The sequence below is a fragment of the Gorilla gorilla genome, chromosome 10 (assembly GCF_029281585.2).
Source record: "Gorilla gorilla gorilla isolate KB3781 chromosome 10, NHGRI_mGorGor1-v2.1_pri, whole genome shotgun sequence".
In the NCBI taxonomy this organism is placed as follows: Eukaryota; Metazoa; Chordata; class Mammalia; order Primates; family Hominidae; genus Gorilla; species Gorilla gorilla.
The window spans coordinates 35405644-35426119 of NC_073234.2; the positions used below are offsets into that span (position 1 = coordinate 35405644).

Here is a 20476-nt window from a genome sequence, read left to right on the forward strand (position 1 = left end):
ATGTAAAAAGAAGAATTGACTAGTAACATCTGTACTATTTAAGTTAACAGGCTGGCATATATTGTTGTGCAGATTTTGCATTGCCCAATTCTTGGGGGGGGCGGCATTCACATTTGTAGTCATTATGGGTTCCTCTATTTATAATGCCAATTTTCTAGCAGATGTTGGTATATTGCCTTGAGAAACTGTTAGATTCCTCTAATTTTTGCAAAGATGCCTTTGGGAAGTTGAAAGATTACCCGATTACTATTAGAGAATCCTGCTACCAATACATACTTGTCTTGTATAATTTGGGCAAAATATAATATTCCTGAATCTTAGATTCCTTGTTTGTAAAATGTTTAAAATATATCTGAATATAAGAATTGTTGTAGCATATATATGTGAGTACATGGATGTGGCCGTCACAGCAGCTGTAAGTGGAAGATATTATAAATATTTTTAAAACATTCTGATGTTTTATTTTAAGCTGATAGTTTTTCTTTATGCTGACTTTACAATGAGTTTTAAACATACACTTGAGTTTATCATTTGTATATAACTACTGATAGAAATCTGATGAAAAACACTAATAGTAGTTTATAAAAGATTTTTTCAATATGAACTTTTTGTTTCCATTGTGAGAAATTAAATTTCAAAATGTAATTATTAAATATATGCCTGAGTTTCAAATGTTTTTCTATATCCAGCTAATTAAAAATATTTATAACGTAGTAGTAGTTAAATGTCATGTTCGCCTTATTAGAAAGAATGCCTTCAAATCAGTATTATCATGATTACCATTTATTTAACATCTTCAGTATGCAGGGCATTTATAAAATCTGTAGAAATTAATTTTCTCTAAATGCAACAAGTTTTATGACCAGCACTCACTGTCTATAAAAGATGACTTGCTTGGCAGAAGAGGAAACAGTTTCTTCAGACCTTCCAGCCACAGTCAGCCCTGGTGACATTGCATATCAGGTAAACCCCCAATCCCTGGCCACATTTGATTGGTCCAAGATGGAATGTGACCCAGGCTGAGACAATCAGACTCAGTCTCTTGATAATTTAAATTCACAGCCCCAGTGACTGAATTAGACAATAATGGATATTCTACCTATAAGTTAGAGAGAGTTGGAGACAGGAAGCTCAACTCACTTGAAAGCTGCTATTATGGAGAAACGAAAAAAACTGCTTTGTAGAAGATAGCCTGGAAAAGTAGAGAAGTTGTCTGAGAGAGGGACAAATCAGCTTTAAAAGTATTTCATTTTGTTGTTAGGGCCTAAATATACTTTCTGTATTTGGTAACTCTAAGATAACCTTGTATTCTCCTCTAAATTCCCCCTTCCACTTGAACTTGAATGGTGGATTTCTATTACTTTCAAATGAAAAATACTTAAGATATTTGTCTTGTTTCAAGGAAGATTTAATACAGTTATTTCCCGAACAACAACAAAAGCCCTTTGTTGAGCCACTGTCCTTCCAGTGAGACACACACACACACACACACACACACAATCTTTACAGATCAGTTGAAGAGGATCATGGAGGCAGGTACCACTTTCTTTTCCTCTTTTTTTTTTTTGTTTTTGAGACGGAGTCTCGCCCTGTCGCCCAGGCTGGAGTGCAGTGGCACAATCTCGGCTCACTGCAAGCTCCGCCTCCCGTGTTCACACCATTCTCCTGCCTCAGCCTCCTGAGTAGCCGGGACTACAGGCGCCCGCCACCATGCCTGGCTAATTTTTTGTATTTTTAGTAGAGACGGGGTGTGTTATTCAGGATGGTCTCGATTTCCTGACCTCGTGATCCGCCCGCCTCGACCTCCCAAAGTGCTGGGATTTACAGGCCTGAGCCACCGCACCCGGCCCCGGCAGGTACCACTTTCTTTCCTCTTTCTTGCATGGGAATATGAATGAAACTGATTGCATCATTTAGGAAATGAACGCTCAGTGAATATCTTTCTAGTGGCTTCTGGTTCTTCCCAACATGCAGTTTGGAAGACCATTAGGAATAATTTCTAGCCATTTTAGATGCGTGTGATTTCCGCTGGATAAGGAACTAGAAAATAGGAAGATGGTGCCATTTTCCCAGAGGTACCAAGAATAGGTCTTGTGTGGCAGTCTTTATAAGGGACATGATAAAGCTTCATAATTTTGCTGGGTAGAAAAATTAGTATGAAGAATGTCTTTTACATCTATAACAATTGAAAATTTAGAACTGATAATTATCTTCTGGATTATATTATATTTTGTGGGATTCATTATGTTTTTTCCTTTATTAATTAATGAGGCAAATGGTCAAATCTAGCAGTATAACGGTAAACATTCCAGCACCCTATGGAACCTACCTTGCTATCCTTGTGGGAAATTTCTTAAGGTTAAAAATTTGATTATGGGAATAATAAAGTTAGGAAAACTTCTAATAACAAAATTGTAGACAATGGTTCTAGAAGGCTGAATCCTACAAATAAAATAGATCTTGGCACTTCTTGGAATTCGTAGAGAAAAACACTGACTGCCATGATAAATAGTGTAAGATGGTGATTTCATTGTGTACGATCTCTGATCAAAACCATACACTATAAAGGCCATATACTGGGTGATCATTTGATTATCCTGTGTCTGAGGATACTCATTTGTCCCCTGTAAAACGAAATACGAATTGTGCATGTGGCGGTCATTTAACCTACCACTAAATGCAGCTAATTCTGGATAAAAGAGAGCAGCTGTTTGACATATGCCCCCAGACTTACTGAGGCAGGAAGAAGGACTTGGGTTATCCAACTGAAATAGTCAACTAGTCTTTTCTTGTGGTTTGGGTTACAATATGCTGTGCCTTTATTTCCACAAAACAGCCTCATTGTGTTGAGATTGTTTGCCAATTCCTTTCTAGTAAGCCTCATGGTAATGGCATATTATTTTTAATGGGACTTTCAGGACACCAATCAAATTTTGTAAATTATATTTTAATACTTTGGGTTTCTTTGCTTTCATGAAAAGAGAGAGAACCTAAGGAAATTTGGGGAAAAAGTGAAATTTTTCCATTACAAAGGCTATTGAAAGATGAATAAATTTATAAAATAGTTTGAGGAGGTAAAAAATAACTGATTTAACAACGTTATAACACAAGAAAATGTTGAAGACAGAAACAAGCATGGAACAATTAAGTGGAGAGGGATTTTGTGTTCTTCATGAAAACAACGAGAATGTAACTCAGTTTTATAAACCAAAATTAATGCTTTATAGCCGTGATCACATAACATCATTGGGTTCCCTAAAAATATTTCAGTATCCCTACCTTGTTAATTCACATTGCAAACTATTACTAACTTAACTATGTTGGGGTAAAATATTGAAATTATAGAGGAATTTTAACAAAAGGCAATATTATATCTTCCAAATACAGAATAATTCACATTCCTATAACAGGGCCCCTAATAACTAGAAGTCCTGACAGACCTTCAGTAAAGACCAAGAAATGATCAACCATAGTAAGAATCATATTTATAGGCAAACAATGCTTCTTAAAGTACTTGATCACAATTTGTCTATTTAAGTAGTTTAATCAAAACCCTATATTTATGCAGTCTTGTTCAAAACTGTGATTTGTATAATCAAACATTGTATAGAGTATAAAGTTAAGCATAAATTCATACCATATAAAGTTTCAATTAGTGGAGGTAAATTATTGGGGCATTGCATTAGGTCAGTCCAAGCCAACAGGCAGAAGAAATAATTGTCAAGGAGAAAGAAAAAAGATAAATTGTTGATTTGTTCAAGGTTATTGAGTAGGTTGGTAATTAAGGTTATTCTTGATCTCTGCTTCTGGTTCTCCAAGAGTACTGTTCTGACCCACCATCACCATAAAGCCCCCCTATAGTTGACCTCACCCTACAGTTGAGCAATCCTTTTGCTCTTCATAAATATAGAATGCTGATTGTAATTTGCTACTAGATATATTAAGAGGTCAATTTTATTTCAGTTTTTCTAGCTCTACAAGTATATTTGAATACTACAGAGGTATATTCCTCCTGATAATCACTAGGGGTAGAGAATATATCAAATTACAATAATTAAAGATTTAGATGTTAAAAGTTGGGGGTATTGATAAGAGGAAGAGAATATACTCTGATTTTTAAAAAGAGAAAAAATGAAAGAGATATAAGGAAAGGAAAAAAGAGAGAAAGCAAGCAAGTAATCAAGCACAAAGTCAAGACGAAGAGTGAAAATAAATTTATTTTGCTGGTTAAAAATTAACAGGTATCATAAAACCAATGACAGTCTTCTTTGATAATGTATCAACTCAAACCCAATAAAAGTAGTTGAACAGGTCATGCTTCTTTTTCTTTTTTTTTTGCCCTTTTATGTAATGTCATTCTTTCATTGTGATGGTGTTACCCAAAGTTGAAAAAAATTTATGGCTAAATAAACTAATTAATGTTAACCACCATTTTGTCATGTGAAGGGTGAGGATTGTAAATAAACATCAGAAGGAGTAATTGTTCTTTAGATGACGTCTGTTTATAATAGGAGGCATGAGTTATGCAATGCATCTCAAATAAAAGATGTTTTATTACCATCATTGCACGTTACCTGAGTTACTTATATGACCAATGTAAAGTTAGATAAGTGGAGAGAAATAGTCCACACTGGGGATGGGCACGGTGGCTCACTCCTGTAATCCCAGCACTTTGGGAGGCTGAGGCAGGTAGATCACTTGAGGTCAGGAGTTCAAGACCAGCTTGGCCAACATGGCGAAGCCCCGTCTCTACTAAAAATACAAAAATTAGCCGGACGTGGTAGTGGGTGCCTGTAATCCCAGCTACTCAGGAGGCTGAGGAAGGAGAATTGCTTGAACCCAGGAGGCAAAGGTTGCAGTGAGCCAAGATCGCTCTGCTGCACTCCAGTCTGGACAACAGAGCGAGACTCCATCTCAAAAACAAACAAACAAACAAACAAAAACAGATAGTCCATAGTCCACAATGGGTCTTAGAGGATAATGCATTCTGAGCTACCATTTCAAATTAAAAAAAAATTGTTAACCTGTTTCCAAAGACACTGATCTGTGTTTGACTACAGCCAAAAATGCCAGCATGATGCCAGGTATAACCAGGATTTAGAATAAAACTAAAAACGTGTACACACACACTCGTAACGAGGGAATTATATAGAAAATTCATATAGTCACTTCTAACTTGAGTATTGTATGACATTGCTAAAATTTTAAAGAATATGTTTACTTATTTTTTACTGTTTATCTTGCTAGATAATTGGCAAGATAATAATATTTTTAATTTGAATATATGTCATTAAACATAACATTTCCAGAAACTTGTTAAGGAAAGAAGATGAGTATAAATGTTTATGGCATGTAAGACAGTGACTCTAAGGTTAATAGGCAAATCAAGTTGCTGTAGGAAAGGAGAATATTAAATTTGTTTTGTTTAAACCACTAAATTGGTGGTAATTTGTTACAGCAGCAAAGATAACTAATATATATCTCATAACATTCTTCATCCTCACTTTTTCCAGCTTCTAAAGGGCCCCCCACATTCCTTGGCTTGTGATGTCCCTTCTCCATCATCAAAGACAGCAACGTGAGTTAAGTCCTTATCATATCACATAACCCTGAACTTACTTCTGTCATTACATCTGTTTCTCTGACTCTGTTCTTCTACCTCTCTCTTCTACTTTTGAGCGTCCTTGTGAATACATACCCAGAATAATCTCCCTATTTTAAGGAGAAATCTTGATTCCATCTGCTACCTTAATTTCCCTTTGCCATATACTATAACATATTCACAAGTCCTGGGGATTAGAATGTGGACATCTTTAGGAAGTCATTGTTCTGCCTACCACAGATACATTGGGCAAATAGTTACCAAAGAAAGCTGGTATAGTAATAGTAATACCTGGCAAAATTGTGTTTAAATCAAAATATATTAGTAAGGAAAGGGAGAAACTGCAAAATGATAAAATCTACCAAGAAGATATACAATGTAATTGTCAATAAGAAGTAAAGCCAAGACTTGGAGCTAGGTTTGTGTCTACTGGTCCAATGTTCCTACCAACAAAAACCTCTAAAGAACACAGACCTATAAAAACCTCTACTTGAAGCCCACTGTGCAAGTACTGGTAAATTTCTTGCCCAAAATGAAAATAATAATTATAACCTGCACCATAGGGCTATTGTAAAAAATACCTGAGGATTGAGACACATTGCAGCTATCATATAAATGTTAAATAAAAATAATGCTTCCTGTATCCTTACTAGGGTTGGGCAAATCCAGATGTGTATTATACTTTTCACATATTTCAAAATATTTTCAAATGTTTTGGTTTGGGTTCAACAAAAACCTCAAGTACAAAAAATAGAAAGGAGAATATTTTTTGAGTCGGAGTCTTGCTCTGTCACCCAGGCTGGAGTGCAGTGGCGCGACCTCAGCTCACTGCAAGCTCCATCTCCCGGGTTCATGCCGTTCTCCTGCCTCAGCCTCCCAAGTAGCTGGGACTACAGGTGCCCGCCACCACGCCCAGCCAATTTTTTGTATTTTTAGTAGAGACAGGGTTTCACCGTGTTAGCCAGGATGATCTCGATCTCCTGACCTCGTGATCTGCCCATCTCGGCCTCCCAAAGTGCTGGGATAACGGGCACGAGCCACCGCGCCTGGCTGAAACTATACATATATTTTTAAAGAACTAGAAAAACAAGCTGAAGCTAGCCCCTGTATTTAAAGCTATTTATTCCTTTCACTGGTGACTATCACATTATTTACATTTTTCCCTTTGTTGCAAACTTACAAATTCATATTGTTCCCTTTTTTAGTATATTTTATGTACTAACTTTCTTAGTCATTTAAAAAGTTTTTTTCTGATAATATAATAGTGATATCTTTATTATCAATTAATGGAATATATGATACTAATTGATTTTTCAGGCAGTTGACAGAACAGCAAGTTATAAATATTTTAACCATTTGAGGAGTATTCTTCCTAAAATCTAGTACATACTTCCCTACTGAAAAGGATATACTGATAAAATATAACTTTTGTCATGTGGGCCAAAAAGATTATGAAGTTGCAATAGTCTATTTTGTTGTCATTTGACTTTTGGAGTTTTATTTAGCTTTCAGTTTTGTGTCATATCTACATACATAGGTGGATATTCCATCAAGGGCAGGGATTAGTACTCTGAGTTCAGCATGGTGCTCTGCACATAGTAAGTGGGTGGTAAATATTTGTGAGTTATATATTATGAGCTAAATTGTGTCTCCTGAAATTCATATGTTGAAATCTTAACCCCCAGTACCACAAAATGTGACTGTATTTGGAAATAGGGTCTTTAAAGAGGTAATTAAGTTAAAAAGAGGTCATTAAGGTGGGCTCTAATCCAGTATGACTGGTGCCCTCATAAAAAGAGGAAATTTGGACACAGACACATACAGAAGGAAGATGATCTGAAGACTCAGGGAAAAGGTGGTCATTGCTCTTTGATCTCAACCTTCTAGCCTCCACAACCAGGAGAACAAAATTTCTGTTGTTTAAATCAATCACCCAATCTGTGATACTTTGTTATGACAACCCCCTAGAAAGTACTGATAAATGATAATCCTATGTTGCCCTATGAGAGAACAAAGTTTGCCAACAGAACCTTATACTTTTATGATTCTTATGTCTTCCTTCCTTCCTTCCTTCCTTCCTTCCTTCCTTCCTTCCTTCCTTTCTTTTTTGTCTTGTGCCTTCTTCGTAGGTCTCAAAGTATTAACTATGAACTATTACTTAAAAGTGCTGGAATACTAGAATATTCACTTGATACAAATAATTAAAACTCTCAAAGCCTTTGTGGTTGTTTTTATTTCTGCATTTCAAGTTGTATTTTGAGCTTTTTTTTTTGGAAAGATTCTGAGTAACTGGAGTTATGGCAGCAGAGTTCTATTTGAAACTCTTTTCTGTACTAACGTTATGACTTTGTCACTTTACTTCTCTGTCAAAGGAGACTGGTGATAGTACTTTATTAGGGAGCGGTGGGATTCAAATGAAATACTGCATGTGAAAAATTACTTTGCAAACTTAGCAGTGTAACACAAACACTCATCATCATAACTAGAAGTCTGGCCTCCTGACAAATACCTGTTGACAAGTAAGGATTTGTTGTACCAGTCAGTTTATTGTTAACCGATAATAGATTATTTAAAACACTGATAGCTGTAGCCCTATGTTGAATCGGGACATACGTCAAATGTATGTCGTCATTTCTTTTAAACAGAGGATGACGAGGAAAACATCTAAATTCATGTTGTGAAAGGATTGTCTGTAGTTTCTTTGGAATTTTTTTTTAAAGTTAAAGAGATAAAATTTTTTTCTTTTCTCTTTTAATAATTTTGAATTATATTTTTCCCCTCATTTAAACTTACGTTTTATTTATTTTTGATTAGTTAGCATGACATACCTTTTTGTTTTTGTTTTGTTTTTCTGAGTCTTGCTTTTGTCACCCAGGCTGGAGTGCAGTGGCTCAATCTCGGCTCACTGCAACCTCGGCCGCCCTGGTTCAAGCTTCTCCTGCCTCAGCCTCCTGAGTAGCTGGGATTACAGGTGCCTGCCACCACACCCGGCTAATTTTTGTACTTTTAGTAGAAATGGGGTTTTGCCATGTTGGCCAGGCTGGTCTTGAGCTCCTGACCTCAGGTGATCTGCCCGCCTCAGCCTCCCAAAGTGCTGGGATTACAGGTGTGAGCCACTGCGCTTGGCCAGCATGACATATCTTTAAAAAAAATTTTTTTTAAGAGACTAGGTGTTGCTCTCTGCCCAGACTGGAGCGCAGTGGCATCATCACAGGTCACTGAATCCTTGAAATCCTGGGCTCAAGTGATCCTCCCGCCTCAGCCACCTGAGTAGTTGGGATCACAGGTGTGCACCACTACCACCACGCCTGTCTAATTTTCTTTTTCTTTTTTAGAGACTGGGTCCAACTGTCTTGCCCAGGCTGGTCTCAAACTCCTGGACTCAAGCAGTCCTCCTGACTTGGTGCCACCACGTGTTGGGATTACAGTTGTGAGCCACTGCACTTGACCTGATATATCATTTTTTTAATCCTCTTAATTTTTTAAAAAGTTTTTTATTTTTAAATTGTGGATAAAATTGTATACATTTATCATGTACAACATGATGTTTTGAAGTACATATACATTGTGGAATAATCAAGTTAGATTCTACAGTGGTTCATATGACCACAAATTTATAGAAGTTCAAATGGAATTTTTATTAACAATGATTAGTTTCGATTTTATTTAATTTGTTGACATACAAGTATTAGATATGACTCAAATGTGAGTATGTTGCCTAATGTATCTATTTTCTCTTTTATCAGTTATGTTTTATAAAGCAATTTGAAAATAAATAAATTAGCCCCAAACTATATAACCAGTGATATCCAGTTTTAAATGCAATTATTTTCAAATGTGTGGTGGGTGACACCCAACGGTTGTCGGTTAGCAGCAGCCTCATGGTAATTAATGCACCTAGTTTATTTGCCAGATTTGTCTAGCCACTTCATTATTGTCTACTTGTAAAATTCAGTATGGTGCTTTGAAAAGAGGTACAGTATTTATGTATTTATTTTTAGATTAGTTTATGTTCCAATAACTTTTCAACATATTCTTATCTCTTTTTTTTTCATGCTAATTTCATGTACATGTAACACCTAATGTTAGATCCTCACACCTCTGGGTATGTTCTAAACCCTCTCAGTGAACACAGGCTTGATAGGATGAGAGGATGGCCCTTTTAAAAGACCAAAACCTTAAAAATGACATTAGTCTCTACAGAAACAAAAGGCCTCTTAGTAAAAGTTGAGGATGCGAATTTACAGCAAAAGTCTCCTTCAAGCTAGATTTACTTTGGTAATATTCAGATTTGGGGTATTTAACACCTGTTTTAGAATCTGAAATGTGAGGAGTAGGATGTGTCTTGTTTTTTTCCTTTTATCTTTCTTTTTTGTGATAAAATATACATAACGTAAAATTTACTGTTTTAGCCATATCCTTTTATTAAGTGCTGTTTTTCTTGAATTTTCTGTACTATTAAAAAAACTTTATCTAAAAAACTTTATCTAAATGAAAAACACAGCCTATTCTTTAATCCAGTTAGGTCCCAGGAGATGCTCCTATAAAGACCAATTTTCCTTTCCTTGTGATCTGGTGAGACCTGCAGAATCGTATAGAGGATTTCAGCTGCAATCTTTGTATTGTGAACTCGGCCAACAAATTGCTCCATGCTCCAAACAGATGTTTCCCTTTTAGGTTATTGCACCACTTGTGGACTGTTTTCCTTCCCTAGAGGAAATATCAGTGCGGTCGTAAACGAGAAAGCTTCTTCTGAGCATCCAAGAACAGGAGTGGCAGCATCAGTAGCAGGGAGTGAACGTGGAAAAGTGGAGATACATGTTTTCATGAATTTGCAACCCATCCCACATTTTAATTTTCCTGTTTTTTATGCCATTTCTTATTTCAGAGGTCACTTGATATATTATGAGAGTGAATATTTTTATTTTTATCTTTAAAAATACTTCTTTGCTGATTTATTTAACATGTTCAATACAACAGAGCTTGAGACAAGGGCCAGAAGCCTCCCCGATTTACAGCATAGCATATTTTGAAGAGTCCCTCCTAAACTGTGCTAGAAGACAGACATTTTAGATCCTCACTCTTAAAAAGTTAGACTTTTCATGACAGTGAAAGAGGTACTTACTAAGAGAATATTATTCTCTGAAAAAGAACAAAGATCTGCATTGAAAGAGTAAAATGTCAAAAAAAATCTTATATTTCCTTTGTAGTGTTTTGCTTTCCATGAAAAATGATTAAACGAGTCCTCTTTCTGTAGAAAATAAGTCACAGCCTAATACAAATGTGAGTTCCTATTTGCAGATGGTGGTATTATTTTTATGGCATGTGTGATCACAGTTGCAGGCACATTTTATTTCCTTCCAAGCATGATGTTGCCATACCTATGCCTTGAAAACATAAAGTCTCTATCTTTACTGACTGAGCTGACTACCACGAAAACTTGACATGCCACTGTGAGTGGGGAGGGGGGTGTGAAGGGGAGGAGGGCAAAATGTGGGAAACGGAAAGGCATTTTACCAAAATTTACCAAAATATGACCATGAGTACATTCTTTTTTAAAGCATTATTTATGTCTCCTTCAGAAAACTGTCCCAAGACTGAAAAATCAAAGAATTTTATTATATTATCTTTTATAATATAAATTTTACTTTAATAAAATTTAATAATCTATTTAAATATTTTTTATAATATAAATTTTATTTAGTTTTGTTTTTTGGCCAACTGAAGGAAAGTTTACAAATTTTTCATTCAATTTCTGCTAATTTTTTGGAATGCCACCAATATTCAAGACTCTAGATTTACTTACAGGCCTACCTGGTGACTGAAAACCCAGTTCAAATTGTTAGTGCAGCCTGGGCAACATGGCGAAACCGTGTCTTTACAAAAAAAAGGCAAAAAAAAAAAAAAAAAAGCAAAAATTAGCCAAATGCGATGGTGCATGCCTGTAGCTCCAGCTACTTGGGGATCCTGAGGTGGGCAGAACCATGAGCCTGGGAGATTGAGGCTGCAGTGAGTTGAGATCATGCCATTGCACTCCAGCCTGGGCAACAGAGTGAGGCCATGTCTCAAAAAAAAAAAAAAAAAAAAGTTAGTGAACAAAAATGAATCAGAAATTCAATAACTCAGAATTATATTCTTCTTTTTCTTTTGTCTATTTTTTTTTCATTAAAAAACCGAAGCATGGTTTTTAGAGGAAGGAAGGGAGTCAGATACAATAAAACATATTTTAGATCTTATTTGGGAGGGAGAAAGAGTGAGGTTTCTGAAACTGTAATTTTTCTGTGCAATGAACAGTCTAAAAGGATGATGGTATGATTAAATGGATGAAATTCTTTATGTATTAGACTTGCCTTATCCTTATGTTTTCTAAAATTGCCATCATCTCTTTTTAAATCTACTAGTGGATATAGGATATACAGAAAATTGATTCAAGTTTAAAATGATAGACTAGAAATGAGCCAGAAAAGAGAGATGGGTTGTTGGAATCAGATGGGGATTCAGAACTCTATTAATCAATCAGTCTGTCAATCAATTATTTAATTGACTAATACATACATTAAGCAAAATTTACATTATCTCCTATGAGTCTGGTGTGATGCTGGACATACAAGGTGAACAGGTGTGATTGTTGTCTTCAACTACGTAGTATGTACAAGGCCCACATTAAACCATTTATGGATGTTTTCTCCTCCAAGCCTCAATACCATATCATGAAGAAAGGATTATTGAGCCATTTCATAAATAAGGAGCTTGAGCTTAGCTCAAGTTAGAGCAGGTAATAGGGAGCTAAGCTAGGTTTTTACTACAGTTTAGCTGTCTTAACTTTAAAACCTCAGGTTCATTTTACACCTCATTTGTTTCATTATCTAAAGAAGTGAATTACTAAGCCTTATTGATAAGATGTCTTCAGAGAGGCAGCATAATGTCATGGTTAACATAACATGCACAGGCTCCAAGTTTGGCTTACTGGGTCAAATTCATGCTTTTCTATTTTAGGGCTGTGACCAAGTTATTGAACTTTGTATTCCTCTCTTTCCTGTTCAGTAGAATGGGAGTGTTAATAATGTCTACTTCTGTGAATGGGAATAATAACTGAACAAGGAGTAAACAAGTTAACAGTTAAGAACACATATTTTGGAGTTAGATGCTGGGGTTTTCATTTCAAGTTCTATCACCAATTAGCTAGGTGACCACAAAAGTCACTTTAATCTCTGAGTATTAATGTGTCAGTATATTGCTAGGCATATAGTGCTGCAAGCGTAAGTTATTTTACAGATGTATATGTATGCTGTGGTTTGAATGGTCCCCCAAATTCAAGTGTTGAAACTCAATCCTTATTGAAAGGTGGGGCCTTTTGGGAAGTGATTAATGGACTAGTGCCTTATAAAAAACCTGGAGGGGACTAGCTTAGGCCGTTTTTGCTCTTCTGCTCTTCTGCTATGTGAGGGCACAGTGTTTGTCCTTCCGTTTTTCTACCTTGTGAGGACACAGCAAGAATGCCCCCACCAGACACCAATGCTGGCGCCTTGATCTTGAACTTCCCAGCCTCCAGAACTGTGAAAAATAAGATTCTGTTATGTATAAATTACCCAGTCTGTGGTATTTTGTCATGGCGGCACAAATGGACTAAGACAATATATAATTTTAAAAATATTATTCTTAAAAGATTAGGGTGCGGTGGCCAGCTTCTTCATGCACTATACCAATGGCATACCTGATCCAACCAATCTTTTGTACCCTATGTAAAACACCACCTCCTCAAGCTCATCTATAAAACCTCCTGCACTTCACTGCGGAAGCAGCAACCCATTTTCTCTTTTCCTTTTATTTATTTGTTTATTTATTTTTTGAGATGAGTCATGCACTGTCACCCAGGCTGGAGCACAGTGGCATCATCTCAACTCACTGCAACCTCCACCTTCCAGGTTCAAGTGATTCTCCTGCCTCGGCCTCCTGCGTAGCTGGGATTGCAGGTATGTACCATTATACCCAGCTAATTTTTGTATTTTTAGTGGAGACGGGGTTTCACCATGTTGGCCAAGCTGGTCTTGAACTGCTGACCTCAGGTGATCCACCCACCTCAGCCTCCCAAAGTGCTGGGATTACAGGGGTGAGCCACCACGTCTGGCCTGCAGCCCATTTCTCCAGGATTCCTCTCTGTGCAGAGAACTCTTCTCTTTCTTTCACTTGTTAAACTTCCACTCTGAACCTGAAAAAAAAAAGTTATTCTTCAACTTATTTTTAATCTTATTGTAGAACACCCATTTTTTTTTTTTTCATTTTAGGACAGAGATTAAGATTAACCTTTTGTTTTAACAGTCTCCTATTTTTTCTATATTTGTGCTCTGATTTCTATTATCATACTGCAATTCTAGGTTGAACTTTTAATCAACTCTTGCATAAACTGTTGAAATAGGCTGGTCTCCTGCCTTGAGTTTTTCTTCCCCTGAATCTATCCAGCATACTACTGCCAAATTAGTCTTTTCAAACACCACTTTCATCATTAATAAGCTAAACAGAACTACTCACATGAGTCATGCTTTCCCATATCATGAACTTACTTCTCCTTTTACCACTTCTTTGAATTTCTTTGAATCTCTACCTCTGTGATTGTAGAGAAAAACCTCTCATCTTTGTATTATACTCATGGAATATCTAGGAGTCAGAAGAGCAGTAAATGAGCTAGAGGCAAGAACGAGAACTGCCTTTATTTAGTAAAACATTTCAAGAAATGATTTTGATTATAGAAAGACCTAAGAGCATGTCAAAGATGAGACCGAGAGATGGGTAGAGTTCAACATATATATAAAGATGTGGGAAAGGTTGGAGAAAAAATACGCAAAGTGGGGAGGAAGGGAAATTATAGGCAAGAAAAGGGCTAAGCAATATAATGAATGTCTCAAGCTGTATAAGAGATGATGATAGAATTGAAGGAGGAGAGAAAACAATAAAAGGCTTTTAGGAACAGGATTATGGATTATAGCTAATAACAATGTATTGTGTTCTTGAGAATTGCTAAAAGGTAGATTTTAAGTATTCTCACCATAAAAAAGGCCAAGTATGTGAGGTAATACACATTGCATATGTTAATTATCTCAATTTAGCCATTCTACAATGTATTCCACAATTTCAAAACAACATGCAATACGTGATAAATATATACAACTTTTGTGTGTGTGTGTGTTGTGTGTGTGATGGGGACTGGGTTTCACCATGTTGATGGCTATCTCAGAATCTTTTATTTATTTATTTATTTATTTTTATTATACTTTAAGTTTTAGGGTACATGTGCACAACATGCATGTTAGTTACGTATGTATACATGTGCCATGTTGGTGTGGATTTAAAAATTTAAAGAAATTAAATAAAAACTGCTCTCTGATATTGAAGTTACACTGTGTGCTATAGTGTAACCCTCACTGTTATACCTTAAATATTTAGGAAATCTCTATTCTCCATTTTAACAATTAAGGTCCTGGCAAGGGATGGATAGTCACTCAAATTTGGTAACCAAGGAGAGTTTTAAAAGTGATTACATAAGAGATATCATCAGGATTTAGGAAAACAAAGAAGGGATAGTGCAGTTGCCTGGACCCAAAGGGGTATAGAAAAGAAGCACTAACTAGAAGGAACCCAGAGAGAGCCTCTCTCTTAGATGGGAAGGCCATTCACCTGATATTATAGGAGCTGTAGGTAGATAAACGCAGGCAATATGCAGCAATCCACCAAGAAGGGAGCTGAAAAAATTAACTCCTTTACGTTTCTTTACCCCCATACTCTGATCTTGCCAGCATCTTCCATTCACCAAACCCAACTGGAAATCAGTGGGCACAGGAGACCATTGAGCAGAACATACCTTTCAGACTCCCAGATTACAAGACAAAGTGGATAAAGTGGAGAGTGATTTGGAGACGCACACAGAAAACATCCAACACGTACAAATTGTGTGAGTTATATTTGGGGAGATCAGAGAAAAGAAAGCATGTTCCATGTTTGGGTCAATACATGGTAGACAGAAGGAAGCAGTGCCAAGAATTAAGAAGCAAGACATTGAGAACTTGGCCAAAACTGGAATTAGAAATAAATAGGCACAATGTAAAAACCCCATCAGAGGAGGCTCACTAATTTTCCTCTTCAATTTGAATGGGGATTTGATTCAATGTTATTGGAATCTCAAAAGGTAGAGTGAATCAACTATAATATGGGTTATTTGCTTATTTGTATACATATCTTGCTTTCTCTATTGTAAATCTCCCTAAAGATAAGAGAGACTGCCCACCTTTATTTCATCCCGTACCCCCTAAGACAATGCCTTATATATAGTGTGTGTTCCCAAATTATATGCTAAATGGATTAATAAATGAATGCAATTTCCCTGCTCAGAAAACTTCCATGGCATCCTGAGATTGCCTTTCAATACCCCTAATAGTATTGCTTCAATTCACCTTTTCAGGTACAATGCTATTTTGCTCTAGGTATTTGATTAGTTATTTTATTTTTTTCAATTTTGGAAGAGATGGGTATCTCATACATTGCCCAGGCTGATCTCAAGCTCCTGACCTCAAGTGACCCTCCCACCTTGGCCTCCCAAAAGACATGAGCTCAGCTTGATTAGTTATTATTATTATTAGCTACCTAGACATGCCTTGATTTTTGATATCTCTTTGTCTTTTCTCATTTGGTTTCTACTCACTAACTCTCCACACCTTATACACGCCTTTAAATGCAGCTCAAGTTTAACTTCAGAGATAAATCCACCACTGACCTTAGTTGCTGCCTCTCAACTTCATATTTGAAAACTTTACTGGTACTGTGGAATTAAAAATATTCAAAGCTCTTGTCTCTCATTTATCACTTGAAGAAATCAAAACTCGGAGAGGCCAAAATGATTTATTTGTTCAAGCTCTCTAGCTGACCCATCCTAATTACGGCAGGTTTGGATGGTGTCTTTTCCTCAGTTTGGTGCTTTCTCATCAAGTATACCTAGATCCCTATGTAGTTCACACCTTTAATATTTTCCCCAAAGCTAATGAACTGCATGTGCTTACCCAAGATAAGGCTGCGTGGCCCAACTTAAATACCAAATTTATATTAAGTCAGTGTGGTATTAATTGTGCACACATTTATCTTTGATTGATAAAATGGGGAGGTAAATGATTTCATAAAGCATCCAGTCTGCAGTTGCTGTTTGAGAAAAGAAAAAGAGGTCCCGATGAAAAGTCTGGGAAGCGCGGACTGCCCTGTTGTGAAGTGTGGAGAATATTTAAACTGAAAAGCACCTTAGAATAATTTGATCTAATTCTTTGTTTTACCAGACAGATAAACTGTGGCAGGGAGGCTGAATACCATTGCCTTGATTTGTACAGAGATAATGTTAGAATTAATATCCAGGTGTCTAATTTTAGCCATATCCTTTGTATTACTGTATCCTGCTCTAGAAATTGTTTTAACATAAATGTTGGTTTCAAAAATGTCAACACTCATGAAGGGCAGCGTTGTATAGATGTGCTAGGTAGGAAAACCTGGATCTGTGCCATCTTGACTTGGTGTCACATTAACACTCCATGGTTGGGGAGACCAGTATTTCTAGGTTCTTGCTGCTTGGCACACAGCGTAGGTAAACTGTTGCAGTGATGTAGAGATGGAAGCAAATATCACTGAGCTGGCCTTGTTCCCACAGACATAGTTTAATTGTGCCTGTCTGTTTAGAGAGACAACACTCACCTCCCTTAAGTTGCTACTGGTTTTTAAAATTATAATAATCTCAAAAGGTAGAGTGAGTCAGCTAAAATATGGGTTATTTGCTTATTTGTATACATATCTTGCTTTCTCTACTGTGAATCTCCCTAAAGATAAGGGAGACTGCCCACCTTTATTTCATCCCATACCCCCTAAGACAATGCCTTATATATAGTGTGTGTTCCAAAATTATATGCTAAATGGATTAATAAATGAATGCAGTTTTCCTGCTCAGAAAACTTCCATGGCATCCTGAGATTGCCTTTCAAATACCCCTAATAGTATTGCTTCAATCCACCTTTTCAGGTACAATGCTATTTTGCTCTAGGTATTTGATTAGTTATTTTATTTTTTTTCAATTTTTGGAAAAGATGGGTATCTCATATATTGCCCAGGCTGGTCTCAAGCTGGGCAATATATATCCCTTTTATCCTCTAATGAATTTCTACCTAACACTACAATTATAATTTTCATCAGTACAACTTACATTTTTTTCTGTTTGAATTCTCATTAAATTTTAATGTATGTGATTGTAATTTAATCAAGTTGTTTCCAAAATTCTGTTCTATCAATGTATATTTGAGCATCTAACTTTAATATTAACTTCCTGGAGGCTTTTATACTTTCACATGTAAGAAAAAACTGAAACAAGCAGTAACTAATATTAGCTAGTAAATGTGGTTTGAAATGGCTAGAAAAGATTAGGAAAATGGAGTCCTTTTATCATGTCACATAATGCAAAGTCAAAAGAAACACCATGTTCCTCCTGAGATGGAAACCTCTTGTTAGTTTTCATCACGTATACCTGATCTTGGCTAAGTCATAACACACATTGAGTTAGACCAGAGCCTATTTTTCTTCTTTTTTTAAATTTATGCTTGTATTTCTACAGTTCATATTAGAAGGAAAAAAAACAGGAAATAGAAGTAGTGTGAGTCCTAAACAATCTAAAAGGAAATGGGAAAGCTACCCAATTCCATATTTCATAGTTTAGACAAAAGAAAACATTTTTTAAATATCTACTTAAGAATATTTACACAGTTGATTTAAAGTTATATCAGTTTATGCCCTTTGTATGTTTTAGATAACATTGTTGAATTTCCTCTGACTTAACATGAGATGGACTTGCCTGTGTGCAGAGCTATGCAGGCAGGCACTCCCTCCTCCATCCCAGCAAAAGCCATTTATTAAGCAGCTGTTGTTATTAGTTTACAAAAGGTTTTTCAACACTGTGTGCTTTGTGACTTCACCTTTCAGTTTGTTTTGAGGAAAGCCACATTCCTTAGATTCTCCTCTCTTAACTCTCATTAGGCCAACTGGTAAGTTTAGATGATGTCGTTTAGAAAAATTGGTCAAAACTAGAATATAAACATAACGTGCAATATTCCTGGCTACCTACAAAGCATATTTTGATACTGAATACAGCAAATCTATGAAATCTGAAATAAAGGAGCTTTGTGCCAAGTCATGCTCTTTAGGCAGCGCTCTGCAAATCTCAGAAAAAGTAGAACCCCAAACAATTTTTGTGACCTGAAATCGAAGTCAGCAAGGTTTCCCATTCAAGGTGGACAAGTAGCTACCTTTTCAACAATCATATATTTTTTGCAGTCAGACAGACTATTGCAGAGAAGCAATAGATCACCTGTCCCACCTATGGACTGGTGCCAGGAGGTGTCTGTTCCTTGAGCTCAAACATTCATGAATCAAATCTATTTGTATCTTGCTTTATTGACACCCAACACTTTCAGCAAGGTGTGAAAATGGTATGTGAGTCAAGACAAGTTGAAGAAAATAAACCAACATTTATACAATACCTGATACTTTACTGTTACAGATCATGTGGACTTAAGTTAGTGTTATTAAAAATATTTAGGGCTGGGTGCGATGGCTCACTCCTGTAATCCCAGCACTTTGAGAGGCTGAGGTGGGCAGATCGCCTCAGGTATAGGAGTTTGAGACCAACCTGACATACATGGTGAAACCCCGTCTCTACTAAAAATACAAAAATTAGCCAGGCGTGGTGGCCCATGGCTGTAATCCCAGCACTCGGGAGGCTGAGGCAGGAGAATCACTTGAACCTGGGAGGCAGAGGTTGCAGTGAGCCAAGATTGTGCCATTGCACTCCAGCCAGGGAAACAAGAATGAAACTCTGTCAAAAAAAAAAAAAATTAGATGTTAGTTACACTCAAATGGGAAAGATACTTTCTAGTTCTCTCTGGTAGGAAAAATACATACCATAGCATGTCTGTGGTGTACGTATAATTTTGAAGACTGTAAGTACAACTCATCAATTTGCAAATAATTATGTATCAAAAAATTATTTGTAAATCAATTCTTTGAAGTGAAGGGTACATTCTCCTGTAGAAATAACATTATAAATGCTATGTACCTTGTCATGACAGTCTTCTAAACCCTATTTAACTCAAACTGTAGCTGCGTAGAGCTTGAGTATGGTAAATAAACTACACTTACTTTATGAGAAAACAGATCCTGAGGCACAAAAGATTGAGGCATAATGTCTGCTCATAAAGTAGCCTGGCAAGAGAAATGGGACCTCTTATTTCTGTACCCCTTTCACCAACTCATCAAGGACACTGAGCTTGTTGGGGCTACAGTGATAATAGGGAAAGTACAGAAGATGCATGACTAGAGGTCTCTGATCATGGCCAGGAGAAAAATTCAGTAGTTTTCAAGGGGAAGTGATTTTCAGGTCAAAGCAACTGTCAAACTTAGTGAAATGGAGTTTCCCTGTGAAAATGCTAACTAGCCACTTGATATAATATCTTAGATGTGTAGGACCATATTACCTATGATATAGTATGGAAAAAATTTAAATTTTTTCTCTAAGTATTTTTCTGTTTATACCTTTTATTTTCATGCTTGCTTAGTACATAGAACAGGGGGCATGAAATAAAGGAAAACCAAACCAAACAATACATTGAGCCACCACCATCCAGGAGGGCAATTGATGGGTAATGGGTAATATAGGGTATCATGTAGTCTCCGAGTTGGTCTATTGGAGGTCTCCTTTCCTCTCCAATGCAGCCCCCAATCAGGAGATTTCTCTTCACATTGAAGGGAATAGAATATATCCATGCTTAGAACAGGGATGAACAGCAGGATGAATTCATGCAA

The 20476-nt window shown here is 36.5% G+C and overlaps 1 long non-coding RNA gene across 1 annotated transcript in view; it reads left to right on the plus strand.

Moving 5' to 3' along the window:
* Window positions 1-556: 556 nt before the first annotated feature.
* LOC109029072 (uncharacterized) overlaps window positions 557-20476 on the plus strand; it is an 85715-nt gene continuing 65795 nt past the window's right edge. Inside the window, exons 1-2 of the long non-coding RNA XR_002008071.4 lie at window positions 557-963; window positions 5514-5578. This is a non-coding gene — a long non-coding RNA (uncharacterized lncRNA). The remainder of the gene's footprint in view (window positions 964-5513; window positions 5579-20476) is intronic.